Source organism: Schistocerca serialis, chromosome 8 (genome assembly GCF_023864345.2).
Source record: "Schistocerca serialis cubense isolate TAMUIC-IGC-003099 chromosome 8, iqSchSeri2.2, whole genome shotgun sequence".
Classification (NCBI taxonomy): Eukaryota; Metazoa; Arthropoda; class Insecta; order Orthoptera; family Acrididae; genus Schistocerca; species Schistocerca serialis.
Genome location: NC_064645.1, coordinates 54,279,907 through 54,303,951, shown reverse-complemented (window position 1 = coordinate 54,303,951; position 24,045 = coordinate 54,279,907).

The following is a 24,045-nucleotide window of genomic DNA, read 5'->3' as shown; positions in this document are numbered from 1 at the left end:
ATACTCCGCCCATCAATAGGAACCTCTGAAAATATTTGGAACTTTAACTACCAATCACAAACTGGAAATACACTTGATAAAAGTGTGGTGTAGTGATCGATTTATTAATGAAATTCCTACGGCGAAAATTGTTTTTTTGCATGACACGTTCTGTTTAATGATATTCTGTATGATCCTTTTTTTTAATAGAGGAAAGGTTGCATGGGGGCTTAATTATTTATAATGCAAGTAATTTTTTATTTTTAGTAGCTGTCTGTCCGGTTACGCAGTCTTGTAACCAATTGGCCCTGACTAGTATTAGTACGTAATCTGGCTGCATAGAATAACAACAAGGAATGAAAGGAAATTTCCGTTAGCACAATTAATTAATTAATTAAGTCCCCAGCAACTATAAAAGCTACGAAACAACAAAGCACAAGTGTAACTGTTCTGTGTGTGGAAGTGTGACTCAATGTACACATCTGGCACGGTTCTTGCTCAATACGACAAGATGCTTTAAACGCCATTTACAATGAAGTAATTTAAAAAAACCAGAAATACTATGATTGCACATAGAAACCAGAATTACACTCTATATTTCTTCCTTATCGTGTGCACGTTGTAAATTTAACTCTGAAAATTTTTGTACTATCACGCGATCTCTTTCTTCCTGTTCTCTATCCTGTTCCTTTTGTCTAATTTCTATTGCAATTAATCTATTATTGTGAGAATTCAAAATCGGTTGTACTTCTTCTCTAATTTCTTTCTTTAATTCATCTTTCATCTTCTTGAAACATGTCCCTATTCGTGAGTCTAACCGTGTTTCCATTGTTTCCATCTCTGTTTTAATTGTTCCTATTTGTGAGTCTAGCCATGTTGCCACTGTTTTTAATTCAGATCCTAACTGTGGTCCCAGTGAGTCTAACCGTGTTTCCATTGTTCCCATCTCAGTTCTAATTGTTCCTATTTGTGATCCGACTGTTTTTAATTCAGATCCCAAATTTAATATTGCACTCATCAACTGCTCCATATTAACTGGTTCTAAATTCTTTTCACCTCTAACATTTCCCGCAAAACCAACTTCTTTCGTCATAGCTGTAAAGCTATCTACTATTCCAGAATCTTCTGTCGTTAATCTCGTATTCTGAAAATTTTTTGATTGTGAAAAATTTTGAACTGGTTCCGGACTATTTTCCCAACTTATTAAATTGTTTTCTACTTCATTATTCATTATACTGTTCTCCTGTGTTGGCGAGTTCGCCATGTTAACATTTTCGTCATTCTCCCTATCCATCATTTTTGCCTTTTTCATCGATCGCGTAATCATATACAATACATACAAAACTCGTCAACATACGAAAATTACACACAATATGACACTTTATCACCAACAATACCATTCACACGAAATGCTTCCCTCAAACGCGATTAACGAACAATTGAAATCTTCATAATTGCACAAAATTGTCAAACGCGTATAGAAGACATCAAAAATTAAATTCTGCAAAAATACCATTAGAAGAAAGACAAGAGAACTAGAAATGTTCATTACCAAATCTACACATGCAATATAGACTACAATTACTGAACTACAAATTACTTCAACATTACTACTGTCTGCTATTTTTACTATCAAAAAAATTCCAAGGGACGATCCGAAGCAGCGGTCTCCACGTGCATGGGGGCTTAATTATTTATAATGCAAATAATTTTTTATCTTTAGTAGCTGTCTGTTCGGTTACGCAGTCTCGTAACCGGTTGGCCCTGACTAGTATTAGCACGCAATCTGACTGCATAGAATAACAACAAGGAATGAAAGGAAATTTCCGTTAACACAATTAATTAAGTCCCCAGCAACTATAAAAGCTACGAAACAACAAAGCACAAGTGTAACTGTTCTGTGTGATTCAACGTACACATCTGGCACGGTTCTTGCTCAATACGACAAGATGCTTTAAACGCCATTTACAATGAAGTAATTTAAAAAAACCAGAAATACGATGATTGCACATAGAAACCAGAATTACACTCTAATACATGAACACAAGCCAGATGATTTGTTGACTGATCCTGTGACCAAGAGACATTGTTAGTTAAGAAATTTAAAAAAAAATAAAAAAATGTTTTTTACCTTCATATATATTGACGAAAAATACACTCTGATCATTACAACATCTGCATTCGAACAACATCTGCTGTCTAGCCCATCAAAACAACTGCACACGACATGGCCTCAAATAATACAGCTATCAACATCCTCTCAGCAAAGCACTAACCACCACAACTTCTGAACAAGCACTGCCAGTGGAGGCGGCGGAATAATACTCTTTGGCGCAATCTCTGGCGCTGTGACTCAGTGTAGCCACCTTTCATGGTTCAGACCCGTGACGCCAGAGCAGTAGCCGTGAACTGTAGCCGTTGCAGTACACTCGCTCGGTCGACACGCAATTCACATTGTGGATGTGGGAGTTACATAAAACTTGAACACGGATTTTCTCGGAGACTAGTGGTCGCCCCACGAATAGCCGCTAGTCAGGTACTCGAGACAGGTCCCTCTACAGCATATCGAAGATCCGTCAAAATCCGTGATTAACAGCTCCGACGGTCCCCTCTGTCGGGGAATGTCCGCCGCAGCCCAGAGCGAGACCTGCCGACGACAAGCAGTCCGCAGCTGCGTAAACAGCTCGCGTCAGATGCCCAACCAACTTGAGTGATGTCGGCGACGCAGGTGTCTGTCAGAGCGTCTGCAGCTGTGACAGAGGCTGCTCCGGGCAGCCTCTGTCAGAGCGTCTGCAGCTGTGACAGAAGCTGCTCCGGGCAGCGGAGGCTCCAGTCGGCGGGTCATCGTGGCGGACGCGATCGTCCCACTGCCGAGGTGGCTCCCTTTTGGCAGCGCAGAAAATGTCGACAAACTGGATTTTCTGTCCGTTTACGGTCTAAGCTGCTCTACTTGCTGGTAACGAAGTACTGCTCCTGTGTTCATGACGTAATCAGCCACCTCGAGGTGAGGGACGCACGATGTTCGTCGATGTTTACAAAATACATCGTTGGCAGTTTGTGAAGACACAGGTCCTTAAGGACGTATTAAATGTTGTTCATTATTCGCCCACGCGTTGTTCCGCCTCCACCACCTCTACTTCCGACACTTAACGTTTTTTTAACTGCATATCGGTAACGAAGTGAACGTCTGCAGGTTCGCCTCATCATTGTGGTAAGAAAGGAAAATTACATTCCACCATCATTACCAGAAATCCCACCCCGATAGCCGTGCGTGTTAAACCACCGCTACTGGGACTGGGAGGTGCGCCCGCCTTGGGTCGAATGCTCCCAGCTGGTTAACGACAAGGGTAGGTGCGCCGGCCGGCCTGGAAGTGGTTTTTAGGCTGTTTCGCACATCCCAATAGGTGGACACTGGGCTGGCGCCCAAACCCCGCTTCCTTCTCGATTCGCAAACATGTAGAACACTTACGCACACACTACTTCCCAGGGCGCAGGGGGGTGGGGGGTAATAGTGTGGCGACTGCAAGAGCATCTGACCACCCCTTCAACAACTATGCGATAGCAAACCGCCGACCTACACTGATACGGTACAAAGGCACAAGAAACAAAAGAGGAGAATCATTCACTACCAGAAGCTGCAGCAACGTTCAATCGTTGATTTATTCGCTTCTCAGTCAGTCAATGATGATACTTACTTAGGGTGCTCAATCAAAGTTATCCAGGTAGTCTTGCCAGGATGGGTGGGATGCGCGCTTGTTGTGTGTGGATGCAGGAGCAACTGGCCGCAGTTCGCAAACAGCTGAACGTGCTGTTGGCTATGGTCAGCCACCTTCAAGCTGCTACCTCAGGGTGTTGCGGTGGCGGAGAACCTGGCGCGTCGCGTGGGACACCTCAGGTGTCGCTTGTTTTGCCCATGGGCTCTGCTTCCGAGGCACCTCCTAGTGCACGCAACGTGGTGGAACCGCCCTCACAGCAGGGTGAGTGGCGTGTGGTAACGCGTTTGCACGGCTCGAGGCGGAGGGCCCATGGGGAGACTGGCGGCCTGACCTCGCCCATTCAGCCTGAGGTGGGCAGATGGCCACCTGTTCAGCAAGGTCCGAGTAGGCACACAGGGGCAGGGGTTTACTGGTTACTGGGAGCTGCAATGTTGGGCGCATTATGAAGCACTTTAGGCAGATAGCGTTCAGGGCTGAAAAGAAAGCCAATGTCTGTCGGGGGGCCCCCTCATGCGAGATGTGGAGGTGGCCCTACCTGCGGCTATCGAGTGTACAGGGTGCAGTCGTCTGCAGGTTGTGGCTAACGTCGGCACCAATGGTGCCTGACTCATGGGTTCTGAACCGATCCACAGTTCATACAGGCGTGTGGTGGAGATGCAAAAGAATGCTGCCTCGCGCACGGGGTGCCAGCAGAGCTCGCAATTTGCAGCATTGTTCCCAGAGCTGGTCCTTTGGTTTGGAGCACAGTGGAGGGTCTCAACCAAAGGCTTCGTCGTCTCTGTGACGGCCTTGAATCCAGATTTCTAGACCAGTGTTAACGTGTGGGAATTTGTAGGACTTCCCTTGACAGGTCGGGGGTGCACTACACAAAGGGAGCAGCTACTCGGGTAGCAGAGTACTTGTGGAGTGCACGTGAGAGTCTTTTAGGTTAGACGGTAGCGTGAGGTGCTCTGAGGAAGACTCACCACTCGATTCACAGCAAGGGATGTCAAACGGCGTTCAGAATAAATATACTTTGACTGTCACAACCATTAAACTGTAGAAGTATTCATAATGAAGTTCCCGAATTTATTGCTTTCCAGGAAAGTTCTCGCGCTCAAATTATTCTTGGGACCGAGAGGTGGCTGAAACCCTACATGGAAAGCTCTGAGATATTTAGCTACGCGTGGAACGTATATCGAAAGGACAGATTAGAGGCCATAGGAGGGGAAGTGTTCGTTGCAGTTCCCAAATTATTGTATTTATTTGGGTCGAAATTGAGTGTGTCGCGTATAACAGGTGTAGGTGAAACTAAGTTCATTTTTTGATGTCTTTACCGGCCATCCGATTCTGCTGTGACTGTTCCAGAGTCATTCAAAGAAGGTCTACGCTCAACAGCGCGTAAATACTGAGATCAATTAATACTCGTTGAGGCGACTTTAACCTGCTGAGTATAGACTAGGATGTCTATGAACTCATTGCCGAGAGTACAAACAGACAGTCATGCGAAATACTTTCGAACACGTTTCTGAAAATTGTCTTGAGCAGCTAGATGGGCAACGTATACGCATTGGAAATTTCTTAGACCTTGTAGCTGTAAGTAGGCCGCACCTTATCGACAATATCAGTATAGAAACGCGGGATTAAAAATTATGATGTCATTATAGCAACTATGATTACGAAAGCTAATGTATCGGTCAAGAAGGCTAGAACAGTGTTTCCGCTACATAAAGTAGATAAGTAGTTATTAACATCTTACTTAGACAGTGAATTTGTATCACTTACTACCAGTAAGATGGATGTAGAGGAATTATGGGCAAAGTTTAAGCAGATTGTAAGTCGCGGTCTGGAGAGTTACATGCCCAGTATGTGGATGAAGGATGGAAGTGACCCACGATAGTTTAATAACGAAATTCGTAAGATGCTAAGGAAGGAGAGACTTTTGCACTCTAGTTTCAAAAGGGGACGCACAAACGACGACAAATGAAGGTTAGTAGAGATTCGTACGTCTGTGAAAAGATCTGTGCGCGCAACGTACAACTACCACCGTCTGCATGGAATCCGAGTTCGATTTTCCAAAGAGTACTGTACCCCATTGGCCCCTTACCTAGCTTGCCTTTATCGTGAGACTCTCGCCCAGCACAAAGTCCCAAGTGAGAGGAAAAAACAAAAAACGCAGATAACTCCAGTGTATAAGTTAAGTAAAAGAATGGACCCACAAATTTACACACCAGTACCCTTAACTTTTGTTTGCTGCAGAACCCTTGACCTTATTTTCAGTTCGAATATAATTAACTTTCTTGAGGCTAAGAATCAGCATGGTTTTAGAATGCACCGCTCCTGCGAAACTCAACTTGGCCCATTCTCACATGATACACTGAGAACTATGGATGAAGGGCAACAGGCAGATGCCACATTTCTAGATTTCCGGAAGGTGTATAACACTCCTGTCTGCTCCTACTGTACCATAACCTCAATGCTAGAAACAGGTTGTGACATGAAACTATTTTGTAAAAGCAACTATGGCACAAAGCAACAGAGCAGTGTTACCCTCTGAGAGGAATTTTGTTATGTTGACCGTGTTGTACTTGACTGAGGTGGCTTATCGGAAATGAAAGTCAGAATTACGTAAATATTCGAACGGTAACAAACAAGACTTTTGCCTATCTGCACTGTTTAACGTATAAAGAAAACGGTCGCCAGCCTAACTAGGCAAGAGAATGATTAACATTCTCGTTTAAGAAAGTAGGTATAAGTAACTATAACGGACAAACACAACCTAGACTTGGCCACACGCGAGTGCAATGAACTCTGACACACATATGTTTTAAGACTGAAGCTAACAACTGGAGCAGCACAAACTATTTGCAAAATTAAAACAGTTACCGAAACACACTATTACTTTCAGGCTTACATAAAGTGAATGGTCTTTATAACACTACTATTAATATGCACTTCTAATACACAAGATACACAAACACTTAGCAAACATGAGTATATAACGTTTCACAACTGCAGCTTTCTCACTTTCACTACAGCGAAACACAATACTGACCAAATTGCAAGAAACTGACTCACCTTTTAGAATTTACTACAGACAACAATGTGATCATTTGTTTTATAAGCCTCAGTCTTAAGAACTCTTAATTTTGAAGTTAGCAACAGCACTTTAAATAGCAGTTTTAATAGGAAAATTATTTTCAGCAAATAACATTTACTTTAACTCACTCCTCACTCTCTTGCCACATTAACTTTAACTTTCTTTTTACTAAGTTCAAGAGGCGTTAATTAGCAAAACTGTAGGCTTTAATGTCTTTTAGTAAGGACACTCGGATATCACTTTAATTCAAACGGGGAGGAACCTGAGAGGTGTTACGATAAGGAGAAAAATCAAGGTAGGTACATAAATTCAGATACAAATTACCTTATATTTGAGCACAATAACACTTCCATTAAGCTGATCCTTCACTGTACATCATTATAGCATTACGATGCAATGATTGCGCAATGTGGTGGCAACTGCATGTTGGTAGGTGGATTCGCAGACAGAATTGCTGGACTCTGTCGTTTCTCGGTGGCGATGATAGATACAAATTCCGGAATAGTTCCAGCTATTTATCCATCCATCCGAGGCATTGGAAAGTAGCAGGAAAAGCCTGTCTTGGAACCAGCACAATATGCATCTTTTACATGGCAGTGCACGGAGTCGTAGCTCGTCTCCAACCGGTGGCTCGTCCCCGACTCGTAGCTTGTCCACGACTGACTGTCAGTTCCACCTTTTCTGCATAGGCCAACCACAATTTGCGCACGCTACACAGTTCCGTTCCCAAGGGGAACCTCAACACCTTTTATATACAGAATAACTAAGAACTCTAAGTGAGGATCAGCAGCAACCAAACACATTAAATAAAACAGAACATTTTCACATATTGACATTTCTACAAAAAAATTATTCACACAAGAATTACATTTATGTATAGTAAGTTTTGTTCCCTCCAAGTGAGACAAAGAATTTAAACGACAGATACACTAATTTGCATAGATACAAACCACGACATCAAAGTTTTAACAAAGACAAGAGTATACAATTTTGTGTTATCTATTCAATCAAAAACATTTACAGGGGCACAGCAATGTAACATTAAATGAAACAAAAGCAAAATAAATCAGTACAGCATTAGAGCTATGGTGTTACACATGCCCCATGTTTCGTTGAAGTTTCCCGTCAGGGATACTTCAAGGAAACATCCATAACACCTAAGTGGTGTTGGCTGCAAACAAAAAAAAAGTTCCATCCAACTTCAGTTGGGAGAAAAAAAAATACATATTAGAGATATACAATCTAACAACTTCATACTTTTCTTCCAAAAACATCCTCAAAATAAAGCATTTACAGTAATTTTCATTTTCACACTGCTTTAGGGACACTAATTTTGCATCATAACACAAGATACCTTTAAGCATGTTCATTTCATACACATACAGTTCAAAAAAACAGACAAACAGTACACAAACTAATCTACATATTAGTAGAGTAAGTATAGCATTCAAAAATATATATATATATATATATAAAAATAAAAAAATAAACACATATACAATAGCACAGAACATGTTAACTTTACAAAGCAGTCTTTAGTCTTTCAATATTTTCAAAGAAAGTAAATATTCACAGACACCCAAACATACTCATGATTACAGTGCATTTTACAAGATTCAGCAATTCATGAAATAATGAAAATTTCAGTATGCATCCACATATGTACCAATATTTTGCACAAAACAGCTATGAGAACCTTTTCCAACTGACTCTTTAAATACTAAAGACCAAAGTAAATTTTCAAAGTTTTTTCAAAATAATTAACTTTAAAGCTGCTCTTCATTAATAGCAGTCCAAAATGTTTGTGACACATAAACATGCTAACCTACTCAGAACCTATCTTTCATCATCACTGCTGTGTTTTTAAAACAAGGCAGTCCAAAACTTTAAGTTATTCCAGAAAAACTAGTATCAAAAACATCTACATCCTTTTGAATAAAAATGCATATATTTTTTATAATAACTTTTCACTGACTCCATCAAGAATAGTCAGTTCATAACACATTGACCAATAAACCTAACTAAGTTCACTGCTTGCCTCAGTACTAGCAGTCCATGTTTCACATTCTGCCCATTATTGGTTTGGCAGTCTTTACCTACAAACATTTAGGCACAAAAACACAATTTAGATTAAAAACACTAAAGAAAACACATTTTTAAATTGACACACTGCCCCATCCTCTAGGTTTGGCAGTTCATGACCACTTATCAGCTCCTTGCCCCACAATGGCAAGTCCTTTGGCTACTGCTCACATAGCATATATGGTAGTCCTCAACTTCAGGACCACAGCATTTTTAATCTTTTGTCTTGTTTTGCTGCCCAACAACATATTTTTGAGCAGTTTGTTGTCATCATCTTTAAGCTTTTCCATCATTATGTCACATCCTAGGTAAGTTTTGCATTAATGATATAAAACATAAAACCTGTAACTTCAAAACAGTAATTAGACACTGGCAACAAAAACCATTTCTTTTCAAATGACAACTTCAGGAAGCATATACATTAATCAAGAAAATTTTAAATGACATTTTTGGCATAATGACAATGTTCAGGGGTTAATTGATAGTCCCAGATTTGTTTTTTTTTCTCCCTATTTTCTTACTCAGTAATATTTCTTTTAAAGTCAGTATTTAGTTAAATTATTTTTTCACACATTTAGGTCATCAAATATGTCAATATCAGAACAATAACTTTAAACCCAATTGCAAGTGATTTCTGCTCACTTTTGGTGTCACTAGACACATACCTCTCACATTTATTTCGCATACATTAGTCAAGTTTATCTCCTCAGTTTTTAAACACACATACAGTTTTTCAACACCATATTTGCCCATATTTTCAAAAAAAAAACATTTACATTCAGTCATATTATGGTATTCATTTACCTTTTTTTCCCAGTAACCTATTCTTTTCTCATCTGTACTTTTCCATTACATTTTCTCTTTACAATATCCAATATCCAATTTAATTATTGATTTACTTGTCCACAAACAATGCACAGTATTCTACACTATTTTCATACTTTTCAGTTTATTCTGATAGAGAAGAAGGAAAGAAGATAGTAAAAGTCCTGAATGATGAAGAGGAAGGTTGGCAGCACGAAAAGAAACGGAAGTAGTGCTGGCAACGACTCGGGTCCCTGCTGCTCGTCAGGCACCTGACAATGCAAAGAGTGCATGTCCCCTGAGGGTTTAACAACCCTCATTTGAGGACATGTATCTTTAAGTAAACCACATAATGCAAACATAAGCCTTTTTGGGTCTTTTAAGTATATTTGAAATTAATTTTTATCTTGAGGAGTTCTTTGCACTTTCATTAAGTTACCATAAGCATATTCATACATAAAGTTTTCATGTTTCTCATACTAGATGGCTCTATCTTCATAATTAGACTGGCAACAATGAGTATCCAATTAAAATTGAAACAGCTCGTAAGCAGAGTCATACAGTACAGTACAATAAATAAGCAACCTCCCCCAGGTCTCAGGATCAACAAAACAATAATTCACCTTCAGGTAACACTCAGATACAATAATAATAAAGACATGCATTACTTTAACAATATATATACATACCTCCTGCCCCAGTCTCTTTATTAACATGGCAGTCTTTTATGGTTCATAAAATAGTTACTAAGTCTGGTGGTTTTTTAGGCCTCCTATTTTCTACATCTTTCACTAAGCTATTCAGATCTTGCCAACGTTTTGTTTCATCAGGTGGCTTTTTAGGTTTCGGAATTTCAAAGTCTTTAGCAAGGTACAACATCTCCTGCTCTGCTATCATTTCATCAGGTGGTTCTTTATGTTCCTGTAATTTACACTCAGTCAAAACATTTATTAAGGCTTGCCCCAGTATAGTATCATCTGGAGGTTCCTGCAAATTATGCCCCTGTGTTATATTACTGAATAATTCCTTCGGTTTTGGCCCATTTTCACTTTCTGTATCTTGCTTTGGAAAAATGTCACTAATTTTCTCATACCCTCTTTCAGTAAATGTATATTCACTTTCGTTTACACCTGAGAATTCATCTTCACTGGAGTCGTCACTACTCCCTTCCTCACCATCAGATCCACTTAAGTACTCTACTTTTGAACAATAAGGGAAGTTAGTATACTCATTCTTATGAGTATTCGTATACTCTTCATCATCTGAATTATCATTGATTTCATTTTCGTCATCAGATTCGAGCAGGAAAGCAACTTTAAAACAGTGGAGCAGATTATCGCTAGATGTTTCAGTCACTTCGTTTTTGGACTCATTTTCTACACAATGCACATAATTTGGACACGTAGGCACTTCAGTAGTAGCACTTTGGACAATTTCAGAGTTAGTTTCGTACATAGTATACTCGTCACACACATTGATAACCTTTGTTTCACTGATTCCATTACTATCAGTTTCAGATAATCGTGCGAAATCCCTACCAGACCCTTCTGCATCAGAGCCACAAAATACCTTTCCATCAACAACAATTTCGTCTGAACTGCTTATAATGCAATGTTTACTAACGTCCTCCTCTACGTCAATTTCACCTATTATTAATTGTGCACACGTCTTTTGCGTGGCGTATTCTACTTTTCTCTCCTCTTTATTCATCATAACCTCCCCCACATCTACGTATTTTATCTCATACACATAATTAACAGTACAAATATTCTCCTTTTCACTCGCCTTTTCTGGCTCCCTTTCATTCTTTAATAATGCCATTTCGCACGATTCCGATACTGAGTTGTCCTTATCATATGACATATTAACTTTATTTCCATGTTTACATTCATCTACTACTGAAACCGGCCATCGGAAGTGTCCGATCCCGCCTCTTCTGTTTCTCTCTACGACAGCCATCTTGTTCTGACGTCTGCCATTTGTGTGTGCTGCCAAGTTTAATGTACGGTGCTCCAGCAAGCGCTGGCCCGAGCACGAACGGTCACGTGACTTCGCACTGGGAACGCCACTATGTATCACTCCTCGCCCGTCTTCCATAGGCGCGTCCTTAACCTTCTTGTCCTGTAGTTTACATCTTTCTTTCTCGAATCTATGATTTGACATCTTTTCTTTGGGCCCAAAACTGGTTTCCGCGTGAATCCGGCCCGTAACACACGCGATTTTCAGTTTTCCATTTCGTCTCTATTTTGGAAATTCCGCGCCATGTATCCGCTACCGCGCGTAGTATAATTTCCCCTGCTTCTCGAACGACCTCTTTGAATCGTGTTTACACGATATCTATCGTTTTCAGGTCGTTCGTTTTGGTCACTACTTTCTCGCAGATAATTGTTATTGTGGGGGCGAGACTCGCGATTTCTCCGCCAGTGATCTTCATCCTCTACCCTTTCCAAGAACACAGAAAAACTTCTGTGTGTACTCCCAACATATCGTTTCGAATCCTCAGGCAGTTTCTGCCAAAGAACCCAGACGATCTCGGCTTCAGTTCTCCTAGCCTTCAGATGTATCAGTTTTCTATACCACGATTCGCAAAACTCTTTCATGGTTTGTCTACCCCTGATGTCATACAACCTGGCCATTAAAAACTCACGCCACAACTGGTCTTGTTTTTGTTCTGACCAGTACTCGTCAATAAATTTCTGCTTAAAATTTTCAAAAGACATCTGGTTTGTATCCAGATTCAACCCCCACCTTTTTGCTTCTCCCGTTAATGCACTGATTACAACATTAATTTTTTCCTGGTCAGACAAATATTCAGGAAAATTTCTTTCGCAATTCTTTACAAAGTCTAGGGGGTGCCATCCGTTATGCCTCTTTGCAGGGTCGAATTTTTCCTCGCCCTCTAATATTTTACTGAAAGGGATCCTTTCTGTAAATTGTGTAGGTCCTGTTTGTATCTTTCTTTCCAAGTCATAAATTTTGCCTTGGATTTGTGAAGTGTTATGGTCACACTTCTTTTCGCAATCAACAATCTGTTTGGTTAGTTCCCTACTTTTTTCTGTTACAGATTGTTTAATCTGTGCAAATTCCGCGTTGCACTCTGTATTTCGGATTTAATACCGAATACCTTTTCATCCACTTTGGTAGTGACTAGAGGTTCTATTTGATCTTGAATTTTTATTATTTCAGTGTCAAATCTTTCATTAATGTCATCAATCTGTCCTTGTACGTTGGCAATATTGCCATTGATGACAGTAATTTCGCTTTTAATACTTTTGATTTCATTACTCACTGTTCCTACCCTTGAGTTGACTTCTTCAATTTGTTTGCTAAGTCTGGTACCCTGCATTTCGATTTGTTTACTTTGTGCTGCATTTTGTTGCCCCAGTGCACTAATATTGTCACTCTGTGCTGCAATTTGTGCAGACAACATTTTTAACAATTATATCATATCTGGATTCTTTTCACTTTTAGGTTCTGCTACATTTTTGTGTTCGAGTCCTACTTCCCTTTCAGGTTTTGGTGATTCAAACATATCCCGCGATTCATTGACATAGCCACTGTCTTCGACAACATCACCCATATTGTCTTGCTTAGTACGCGCACATTCAAAGCTTCTATCTGTTTATTTACATCGGCGTGGTACCGTACGTAATTTAACTCGCGAGTAATGCCATCTGTTGGTGTGCTCCCTGAACTGCTCTCGATTGCTTTCTGTTCTCGCGCGTCTAGATGTATTTCTAATTTCCTATCCATTTTAGTTGCTATTAAGTATTGATACGTTTTATTTTCAATTTAAGCTGAACTTTCACTACCAGTTCTGCCAAATAAGTTACAGGTTCGTGCCGCTGGACGTTTTATGTTCACTCTATGTTTGTAAAATGCTGACTACTTATAATTTTTTCCCGCTTGTAGGTGCAAATTGAACAACGTCCAGTCACGCGGCGCCACGTATAACACTACAACAGCATCATTTACGTAGCGTACTCAATCAAATACCAAGTTTGGCTTAGTACATACGACGTCCCAACAGAACAAATCAGTCCTGTCACGGTCGCCACGTATAACACTCCTGTCTGCTCCTACTGTACGATAACCTCAAAACCAGAAACTATTTTGTAAAAGCAACTATGGCACAAAGCAACAGAGCAGTGTTACCCTCTGAGAGGACTTTTGTTATGTTGACCGTGTTGTACTTGACTGAGGTGGCTTATCGGAAATGAAAGTCAGAATTACGTAAATATTCGAACGGTAACAAACAAGACTTTTGCCTATCTGCACTGTTTAACGTATAAAGAAAACGGTCGCCAGCCTAACTAGGCAAGAGAATGATTAACATTCTCGTTTAAGAAAGTAGGTATAAGTAACTATAACGGACAAACACAACCTAGACTTGGCCACACGCGAGTGCAATGAACTCTGACACACATATGTTTTAAGACTGAAGCTAACAACTGGAGCAGCACAAACTATTTGCAAAATTAAAACAGTTACCGAAACACACTATTACTTTCAGGCTTACATAAAGTGAATGGTCTTTATAACACTACTATTAATATGCACTTCTAATACACAAGATACACAAACACTTAGCAAACATGAGTATATAACGTTTCACAACTGCAGCTTTCTCACTTTCACTACAGCGAAACACAATACTGACCAAATTGCAAGAAACTGACTCACCTTTTAGAATTTACTACAGACAACAATGTGATCATTTGTTTTATAAGCCTCAGTCTTAAGAACTCTTAATTTTGAAGTTAGCAACAGCACTTTAAATAGCAGTTTTAATAGGAAAATTATTTTCAGCAAATAACATTTACTTTAACTCACTCCTCACTCTCTTGCCACATTAACTTTAACTTTCTTTTTACTAAGTTCAAGAGGCGTTAATTAGCAAAACTGTAGGCTTTAATGTCTTTTAGTAAGGACACTCGGATATCACTTTAATTCAAACGGGGAGGAACCTGAGAGGTGTTACGATAAGGAGAAAAATCAAGGTAGGTACATAAATTCAGATACAAATTACCTTATATTTGAGCACAATAACAATTCCATTAAGCTGATCCTTCACTGTACATCATTATAGCATTACGATGCAATGATTGCGCAATGTGGTGGCAACTGCATGTTGGTAGGTGGATTCGCAGACAGAATTGCTGGACTCTGTCGTTTCTTGGTGGCGATGATAGATACAAATTCCGGAATAGTTCCAGCTATTTATCCATCCATCCGAGGCATTGGAAAGTAGCAGGAAAAGCCTGTCTTGGAACCAGCACAATATGCATCTTTTACATGGCAGTGCACGGAGTCGTAGCTCGTCTCCAACCGGTGGCTCGTCCCCGACTCGTAGCTTGTCCACGACTGACTGTCAGTTCCACCTTTTCTGCATAGGCCAACCACAATTTGCGCACGCTACACAGTTCCGTTCCCGAGGGGAACCACTACACCTTTTATATACAGAATAAGTAAGAACTCTAAGTGAGGATCAGCAGCAACCAAACACATTAAATAAAACAGAACATTTTCACATATTGACATTTCTACAAAAAAATTATTCACACAAGAATTACATTTATGTATAGTAAGTTTTGTTCCCTCCAAATGAGACAAAGAATTTAAACGACAGATACACTAATTTGCATAGATACAAACCACGACATCAAAGTTTTAACAAAGACAAGAGTATACAATTTTGTGTTATCTATTCAATCAAAAACATTTACAGGGGGACAGCAATGTAACATTAAATGAAACAAAAGCAAAATAAATCAGTACAGCATTAGAGCTATGGTGTTACAGGTGTTTGACACGGTGCCCTATTGCAGGCTGTACCAGCATATGGAATACGTTCAGAGGTATATGAGTGGCTCGAAGACTTCTTAAGTAATATAACCCAGTATCTTCTCCTCGCTGGCGAGTGTTCATCAGAGACGACGGTACCATCAGAAGTGCCTCAGGAAAGTGTGATAGGACCGTTGTTGTTCTCTGTGTAAATAAATGATTTGACGGTCAGGGTGGGCAGCAGTCTGCGGTTGTTTGCAGATGATGCCGTGGTGTTCGGTAAGTTGTCGAAGTTGAGTGACTGTAGGAGGATACAAGACGCCTTAGGCAAAATTTCCAGTTGGTTGATGAATGACAGCTAACCCTGAATGTGGAAAAATGTAAGTTAAGGAGGATGAGTAGGAAGAAAAAAACCTGTAGTGTTCGGATACAGTATTACTAGTGTCCTGCTTGACACGGCCAACCTGGGTGTAACTTTGCGAAGCAATATGAGGTGGAAAGAGAATGTGAGAACTGTGGTAAGGTTTATTGGGAGAAACTTAGGAAAGAGTGGTTCACCCGTAAAGGAGACAGCATATAGGACGCTGGTGTGACCTATTTTTGAGTACTGCTCGGGTGTTTGGGATCTGCACCAGATCGGATTGAAGGAGGACATCGCAGCAATTCAGAGGAGGGCTGCTGAATTTGTTACCGGTAGGTTCGAACAAAACGTAAGTGTTATTGAGATGCTTTGGAAACTCAAATGGAAATCGCTGGAGGGAAGGCGGCGTTCTTTTCGGAGATAAAACTATTATGAAAATATAGAGAAGCGGCATTTGAAGCTGACTGCTGAACGATTCTGCTCCCGCCCACATGAATCGCGGCTAAGGGCCACGAAGATAAGATGTGAGAAACTAGGGCTCATACGGAGGCATACAGACAGTCGTCTTTCCCTCGCTCTACTTTCAAGTGGAACAGGAGGGGGCATGACAAGTATTGGTGCTGGGTACCTTCCGGCACGCACCTTACAGTGGTTTGCGGAGTATCCATGTGGATGTAGAAGACAGTGAGCACCTAGTTCCTGTACTCGCAGCGATACTTGAAATTAAGTACAGTCAAGATCTATTTACTGTGGTTAGTTTCGGGTAATCGTAATATACCTGTTTCATTCATGTATAGTTTTAATCCGTCCTTCCTTTGAAGTACCGAAATACGAATTTGTAAGTGCTTCTTGGCTAAGTATTATGAAACCAATGACATAAAAAAAAGGGTCAAATGGCTCTGAGCACTATGGGACTCAACTGCTGTGGTCATCAGTCCCCTAGAACCTAGAACTACTTAAACCTAACTAACCTAAGGACATCACACACACCCATGCCCGAGGCAGGATTCGAACCTGCGACCGTAGCAGCAGCGCGGCTCCGGACTGGAGCGCCTAGAACCGCACGGCCACCGCGGCCGGCCCAATGACATCCTCCTAACTTTTAGTACTTCACACAATTGAGAGGCATTTTTTAATACACCCTAAGACAAAAAGAAGCAAGAACAAAACTGGCACGCCACGAAGGAGCTGTCCGAATGGGACGCGAATCGACAGATGTTATGCACATGTACAGACAAACAAATGGCTTCAATTTCCGAAAATTTAGATGATTTATTTAAGAGAAAGAATTTCACAAATTGTGCAAGTCAGTAACGCATTGATCCACCTCTTCCACTTATGCAAGGAGTTATTCGCCTTGGGACTCATCGACAGAGTTGTTGGATAACCTCCTAAGAGATATATAGTGTCAAATTCTGTCGAAATGGCAGCTTACGTCTTCAGAATCATGAAGTGGTTGGAGAACCCTACTCATAATGCTCCAAATCTTCTCAGTTGAGAAGAGACCTGGCGACCTTTCTGGCCAAGGTATCGTTTGACAAGCGCGAAGACAAACTCTGACCATGTGTGGGCGGGCGTTATCTTGCTGAAATGTATCTAGCAGTGGGATATCAACCAGAATGTCGCCTGCTAAACAGCCCGGTAACTAGGAGTGCTGGTCCAGTGTACCATTTGTTTTCTCACCAGGACCCCTTACCCCTTTAGTTGTCATTCGCGTCACCCTAACAGCGCACCAGTACGTCGACGATAGTCTACGCCCTGTTTTGGTGCCCTTCAAGGGAAGCCATCCTGGGCTTACATTACAGCAAGATCATGCTCGCCTGCACACTGAGAGAGCTTCTACTGCTTTTGTTCGTGCTTGCAAAACCCTACCTTGGCCACTGAAGTCTCCAGATCTCTCTCCCCGACTAAGAATATTTTGAGGAGAGGACATCCAATAACTCTGTCGACAGCTGCCAAGTCGAATAACTGCTCACATAAGGTCTAGAGGTGGACCAAACATTATTGATTTGCTCAATTTGTGAAGCTCTTTCTCTTGAATACATCATCCAATTATTCTGAAACAGCAGTCATTTGCTTGTGTACCTTCTTTTTCTGCTCCATATCCACTAATGGATGTTTGCGATCACATTTTTCCAATCTTCTCTATCTCTTCCTGCATGGATCAAGTCGCCGGCGTTTCTTATTTCTGTCTACTGATGTTGCGGAGCCATGACTTCGTCTCCTGGCAATTCCTCTTTTGCCTTCAGTCTTCCTCTCGATTATCCATTTAAGAGGGTGATACCTTTCATCTCGTATCTCATGGCCTAAGTAAGCTGTTTTCTTATGTTTGTTTGTGGTTAGCAGTTCGCAGTCTCTTTTTACTATTCTCAAAATCTCCTCATTTCTTGTCCCTGCTGTCAATGAAATTTTAAGAAGTGTTCGATGAGCCACATCTCGAATACGTCCAATTTGTTCCCGGTGTTCCCTTTCAACGTACAACTTTCCACGCAATGCAAAAGTGCTGACTATACATAGCTCTCCATAAATCTAACTCTGAGGTTAAGATCAAAGTTAGTGCTAGTGAAGACTCTGTAAAATTTCATGAATGCACTGCGGGCCTCCTCTATTCTGCAACTGATTTCCACGTCCGATGACCAATGTTCGCGCAACCACGTCCCCAAGTATGTTCACTCTGGCTATGGATTGGTTATGATGCATTAACTTTGCATTTTAATGCTCATCTGGATTGCTAGTGGCTATCATAACTTTGGCCTTTTTGGTGTTGATATTCAAAGAGGACACGTTAGTCTCTCACCGATTTTTCATAAATATTTTGTATGCAATAAATATTTTTGTTACAACGTTACGCAACTGGTGGGAGACCCCAGAAAGTTAACTGACTGAGCGGGCATTGATGGAGCTAGAAGCATGAAGTTGAAGCAAGTGGCGGCGAGCCATCCCTCAGTAAATATTGCCAGACAGGCCCACGGCCACACATGGGCCGACAGAGCATCCCTTATTCGAGTTGGGTTTCCAGCAGAACAATGACCGCTGTACCTGCATTGGCGTCAGCCGAAAGCTGGGCTGGGGCATTGTGGACTGCGCCGCGCCTAATAAAAATTTACAAGTTTTCGTGGTTGCCGAAACTGCAAAGGGGCCTGTGACCCACTTCCATCGGCCGACCTCCTCCTCCTCAAAACAATCTCAGATGGGGAGAGACCTGGCGACTTCACTGGCCGTAGGGTTTTGCAAGCACGAACAAAAGCAGTAGAAACTCTCTCAGTGTGCAGGCGGCAATTACCTTGCTGTAATGTAAGTCCAGGATAGCTTGCCTTGAAGGTGTAGAGGAAACGCTGGCGTCTGGGAAACGTTTAAAAATAGAATCTCTATTACACCTCATAGTTAGGAGTAACTTGCACGAAGGCACACGCAGCTAAAATAAAGATCTGTAAGATTGTATCTGTTCGCTTGTTGCTGTGGGAAGCGAAGCGACTTCAGAGAAGAACACATTCTCCCATCGCGAATACTTAAAAATGTCAGCAGTTGGCGGTTTCTTTTTTTTTTTTTGTTCCAGAGGCGCAGATCTCTTAACTCTTGCGCTGATTGGTCGTAAGTTTGTGCTGGCGTGTAGGAGGGGAAGCTTAGCGCCTCGAAAGCTCTGTGGTTGACTCAAGATGGAATGGAAGGCGTTGTCGTTCGTGTTTTTTTTTTTGATCATCAGTCTACTGACTGGTTTGACGCGGCCCGCCACGAATTCCTTTCCTGTGCTAACCTCTTCATCTCAGAGTAGCACTTGCAACCTACGTCCTCAATTATTTGCTTGACGTATTCCAATCTCTGTCTTCCTCTACAGTTTTTGCCCTCTGCAGCTCCCTCTAGTACCATGGAAGTCATTCCCTCATGTATTAGCAGATGTCCTATCATCCTGTCCCTCCTCCTTATTAGTGTTTTCCACATATTCCTTTCCTCTCCGATTCTGCGTAGAACCTCCTCATTCCTTACCTTATCAGTCCACCTAATTTTCAACATTCGTCTATAGCACCACATCTCAAATGCTTCGATTCTCTTCTGTTCCGGTTTTCCCACAGTCCATGTTTCACTACCATACAATGCTGTACTCCAGACGTACATCCTCAGAAATTTCTTCCTCAAATTAAGGCCGGTATTTGATATTAGTAGACTTCTCTTGGCCAGAAATGCCTTTTTTGCCATAGCGAGTCTGCTTTTGATGTCCTTCTTGCTCCGTCCGTCATTGGTTATTTTACTGCCCTAGGTAGCAGAATTCCTTAACTTCATTGACGTCGTGACCATTAATCCTGATGTTAAGTTTCTCGCTGTTCTCATTTCTACTACATCTCATTACCTTCGTCTTTCTCCGATTTACTCTCAAACCGTACTGTGTACTCATTAGACTGTTCATTCCGTTCAGCAGATCATTTAATTCTTCTTCACTTTCACTCAGGATAGTAATGTCATCAGCGAATCGTATCACTGATATCCTTTCACCTTGTATTTTAATTCCACTCCTGAACCTTTCTTTTATTTCCATCATTGCTTCTTCGATGTACAGCAAACGGGAATTTTTGTTTATCTGGAGAGGTGCGAGTTATCCTGGCTCGGGACATCGGTCTGCGAGTCACTCTGGCTCTGGGCTTTAGTCTGGAAGCAACTTCTGGTCGAAGCTCTGGCAGGTGTGGTTGGTACTTGGGACCTGTGCTAAGACTGACTTAAGTTGCGAGTAATTTGACTGCGGAGCCTGCGGTGAAGTTACACTGTAACGACAGTGTGACGAAAAGTAGAAAAGGTGGAATGGATTTCAGGCTTCGCATTTTAAGCCTACTTGACAGAACACTGCCCACAGTAAAAAACTGCAAGGTAACTTTTTTCTGATTTCATGGAGATGCATTTAGATAGAAAATCGCGCTGTATTCTTACAAAGGCAGCTCAGTTCCCTGATCACACCGACGTTATTGAAATCACGCGGCCTGAAGAATTCGTTGTGGCGTTGCAATAATTGAAAGGATAATTTTATAAAGATTTTGAGCACACTGTCTTGAATCTCTTTTCGAGCTGTTTTCGAGACCGTTTGCCGTTTCGGTTCAAAGCGCCCCTGTGCATGTCCAGACATGCATGGTAATTCCAGTTTCAGTGACACATATTTTTACGTTAAAATTGCCCGGGACGTCTACATTGCTTTCAACAGGTAGATTTTCCAAGTCACCATGATGAGATCGCAAAACTGCTACAATATTACGACTTTTTTCTTTTTTTTTTCGAGGGGTTATTAAAGTAAATAAGTCGCCATTACGTGGCAACTTGAGTGCGATCTCTGTGAAATTTTCAGCGTCAGTCCGTATGCCGACAGTTTGTACCAGACAAAAATTATATATTCAGCGCGCCAAAAATAATTAATTACTACTGAAAACTTATTTTCTTTGTCCTGTATGTTGTTGAGAAATGTGGAATATAAGACCAAGCCGTAATGCTGTGCGACTGCACTGGCATTTAACTGCGGCGCGTTCGCTGCTTCCCCCTCCACGTGCTCAGACAGCGTGGAGTGGTGGTTGGGGGAAATGTGAAGGGGGGGCTGAGCACTTCGGCACGAGGGTCCGGGAATGGCCCGCGAACCGAAATTTTGGCCATCGCTGGGCTAGGTGGTTCTGTTGGTATCGCACAAGACTGGTAATCTCTGGCTCGAGGCTAGTTTCGGTCACTAGTTTCTTTTTCACTCAATTTGAATTCTCACGTCGTTTAAACATAAAATACGTCAAACATATGACTATTCACAAATATCTGTCTATAATTTTTAAGTAAAAATTGCATTTCAGTTGAGGTGAGACGTGAAATTATAGAGCTCTTGCATGCGAACAGTGTCAAAAGTAGCTGTTATTTGTGTGTGTTTTCAAACATTGCAGAAAGCGCTTCATTATTGGTTGACGACGGTTGCCGAGACCGAATCTCGTGCCGCTGACATGACCTGCCAATGACACTGGTCGAGCTGGCCACAGCTGATTGGGAACAGTACATTTCGGCTAATTTCACAACATGCCACAAAACCATAACTTGGCGGTCTCCTCTCCTTGAGCGACCGAATATAAGCACCATCTCAGGCGCGTGAAATTTTGCTCCCTTTTGAGCTAAGCTTGTGAGGTTACAAGGGATACTGTAATAGTATAACTAATTTGCTGGATGTGGTAATGTTTACTGTGGAAGAACAGTTGGGGTGTAGCAAGCACAAGTCAATATATTTATGGAGTCACCTTCTTGATAAAGAGAGGAGGCAGCATATAACAGTTTCACATTGAATTACTTAGTTACATAATTGCCTATGTCTCAGTGCATAACTTGGTACATATGTTAATAATGTAAGGTGTGCTTGTCTTGCTAATCATTGGATTTGTTGGGTATCTGATCACTGAAATAGGAGTACTCGACAGACATAAGAGATCTTCAAAATAGTTCAAAACTCAAATTTAAAGCATAGTAGCAGGGATAATATTTTGGACATTAAAGAACATGTTTTATATAAAAATTAAATTGTAAGGATGTTTGAGAACCTCTGCATAATAAGTTATTGTCTTTTATTGTTAAGGTACTGTTCAGTTTTCGATCTATCTGGAGCAAAATAAGTATTTCGTTATTTCGTATGCCACACTTTTTAGGCAAAGACGTGTTTAAATAAAGGAAGAGAGCTGAAACTGCCAAAAAGTGGAGTGCCCTTAAATATGTGAATAATCTGATGATTGTCTACAAAATAATAAAAGGTACTTAGTTTTACGTATTTTAATATTGTAACATTGTAAACGCATGATGGCCATGTTTAGAAATAATATATTTGACTAAGGTAGTGTCACGTGATCGGACACAGGACAGAGGATAGGGGTCCGTCGGTGAGATAAGATTGGTGCAGCTAAGAGCCGCCGACTTAGTATCACGTGGCCATCAGTTTGTTTTGTGGATGCGATTAAGTAACATAAAAACGTTTTCATTCTAAACTGTTGTCGGTGTAAATCATTTGTGAACGATCGTGATTTAGACAAATACTTGAATTCATTCACTGCTGTACTTAGGCTGGCTATTTAGGCAATATAGGGCGCGAACGCAACTGTGCACAACCGAACCCCTTTTGCAGACGAGTCATGATAAAAGGTTGTGTACAAGCCCGAGTGAAGTTGTAAGCTGCGTGGGAAGAGGTGTGGGCCCTGGCCTTTATTGCATATAGAACTTCCAGATGGTTACAACCAACCACGAGTGTGTGCCATTCCAACATTGCGTTGACATAAAGGACCAGTAACTCAATTTACGTATCGTTTATTTCGTTTTGCGTCACATTTGCACATAAACTTAATTGGTGTCTAGTTTAGAACGCTTAAGATCATTTTAAAACCGTTACCTGTATCCAAAAAACCGTAACGTATTTCTAGTGAATCATTCGAAAGGCTTGCGCATACTCAAGGTCAATATTATGTTCATGTGGAGTATGAATAAGTCTTTCTAATATTCTATTCGAATTACGTTACAGTCAAATATTGAGATCCAGGCAATGGTTTGAAAATGAAAGCAAGCATTCAAAAGCAGAAATCATTAAAGAGTACATGCAACTGTTACAGACGACAAAATAAATAAATGACCAATCATGAATTGTTGTATGGGTTACATGTCCAACATCAATCTATCTGACTGCCATAGACCCAGGTGACAACAGACGAGTTACATGGCCACCATTCTTCCCTGAGCGCGCGCGCATCTGCCACGTCGCCATATCTCAATATAAGGCCTATCTTATCCAGTCAGTATTCTATCTGATCCGGACCATAGAACAAAAACATTTTCACTCTCTCCCCTCTAGAAGCCACCCTGCGCGCTGGACAGAATTCACTGCCCTGTTCCGTAACTTACCTCGAAATACTTGTATGGAAGGCATTTCTCTCCACCAAACAGCGAACAAAATGCTTCCATCTTTTCCCAGTTACGCTTATTTCTCAGTCCGTTTGGCAATGACATCATTTTTTTCTTCTTTCATGTCCGTTGCTGCCAGTAGTCAATGTGTAAATGTTCCTGCTCATGTTTTCCCTTTGTCATACTTTTCCCGAACGAATATCAACCGCATTTCTTTCTGTTATAGCTATTCATGTTTGCGCTGTTTATGTCATAGCTATTTCTAAGTGATGGATCTTGTAACCTTCCCCTCACTTATCGACCTTTATGACAGTGAAAAATTAAACCGCGTGTACCTAATGGAAATTTGGGAAAAGCAA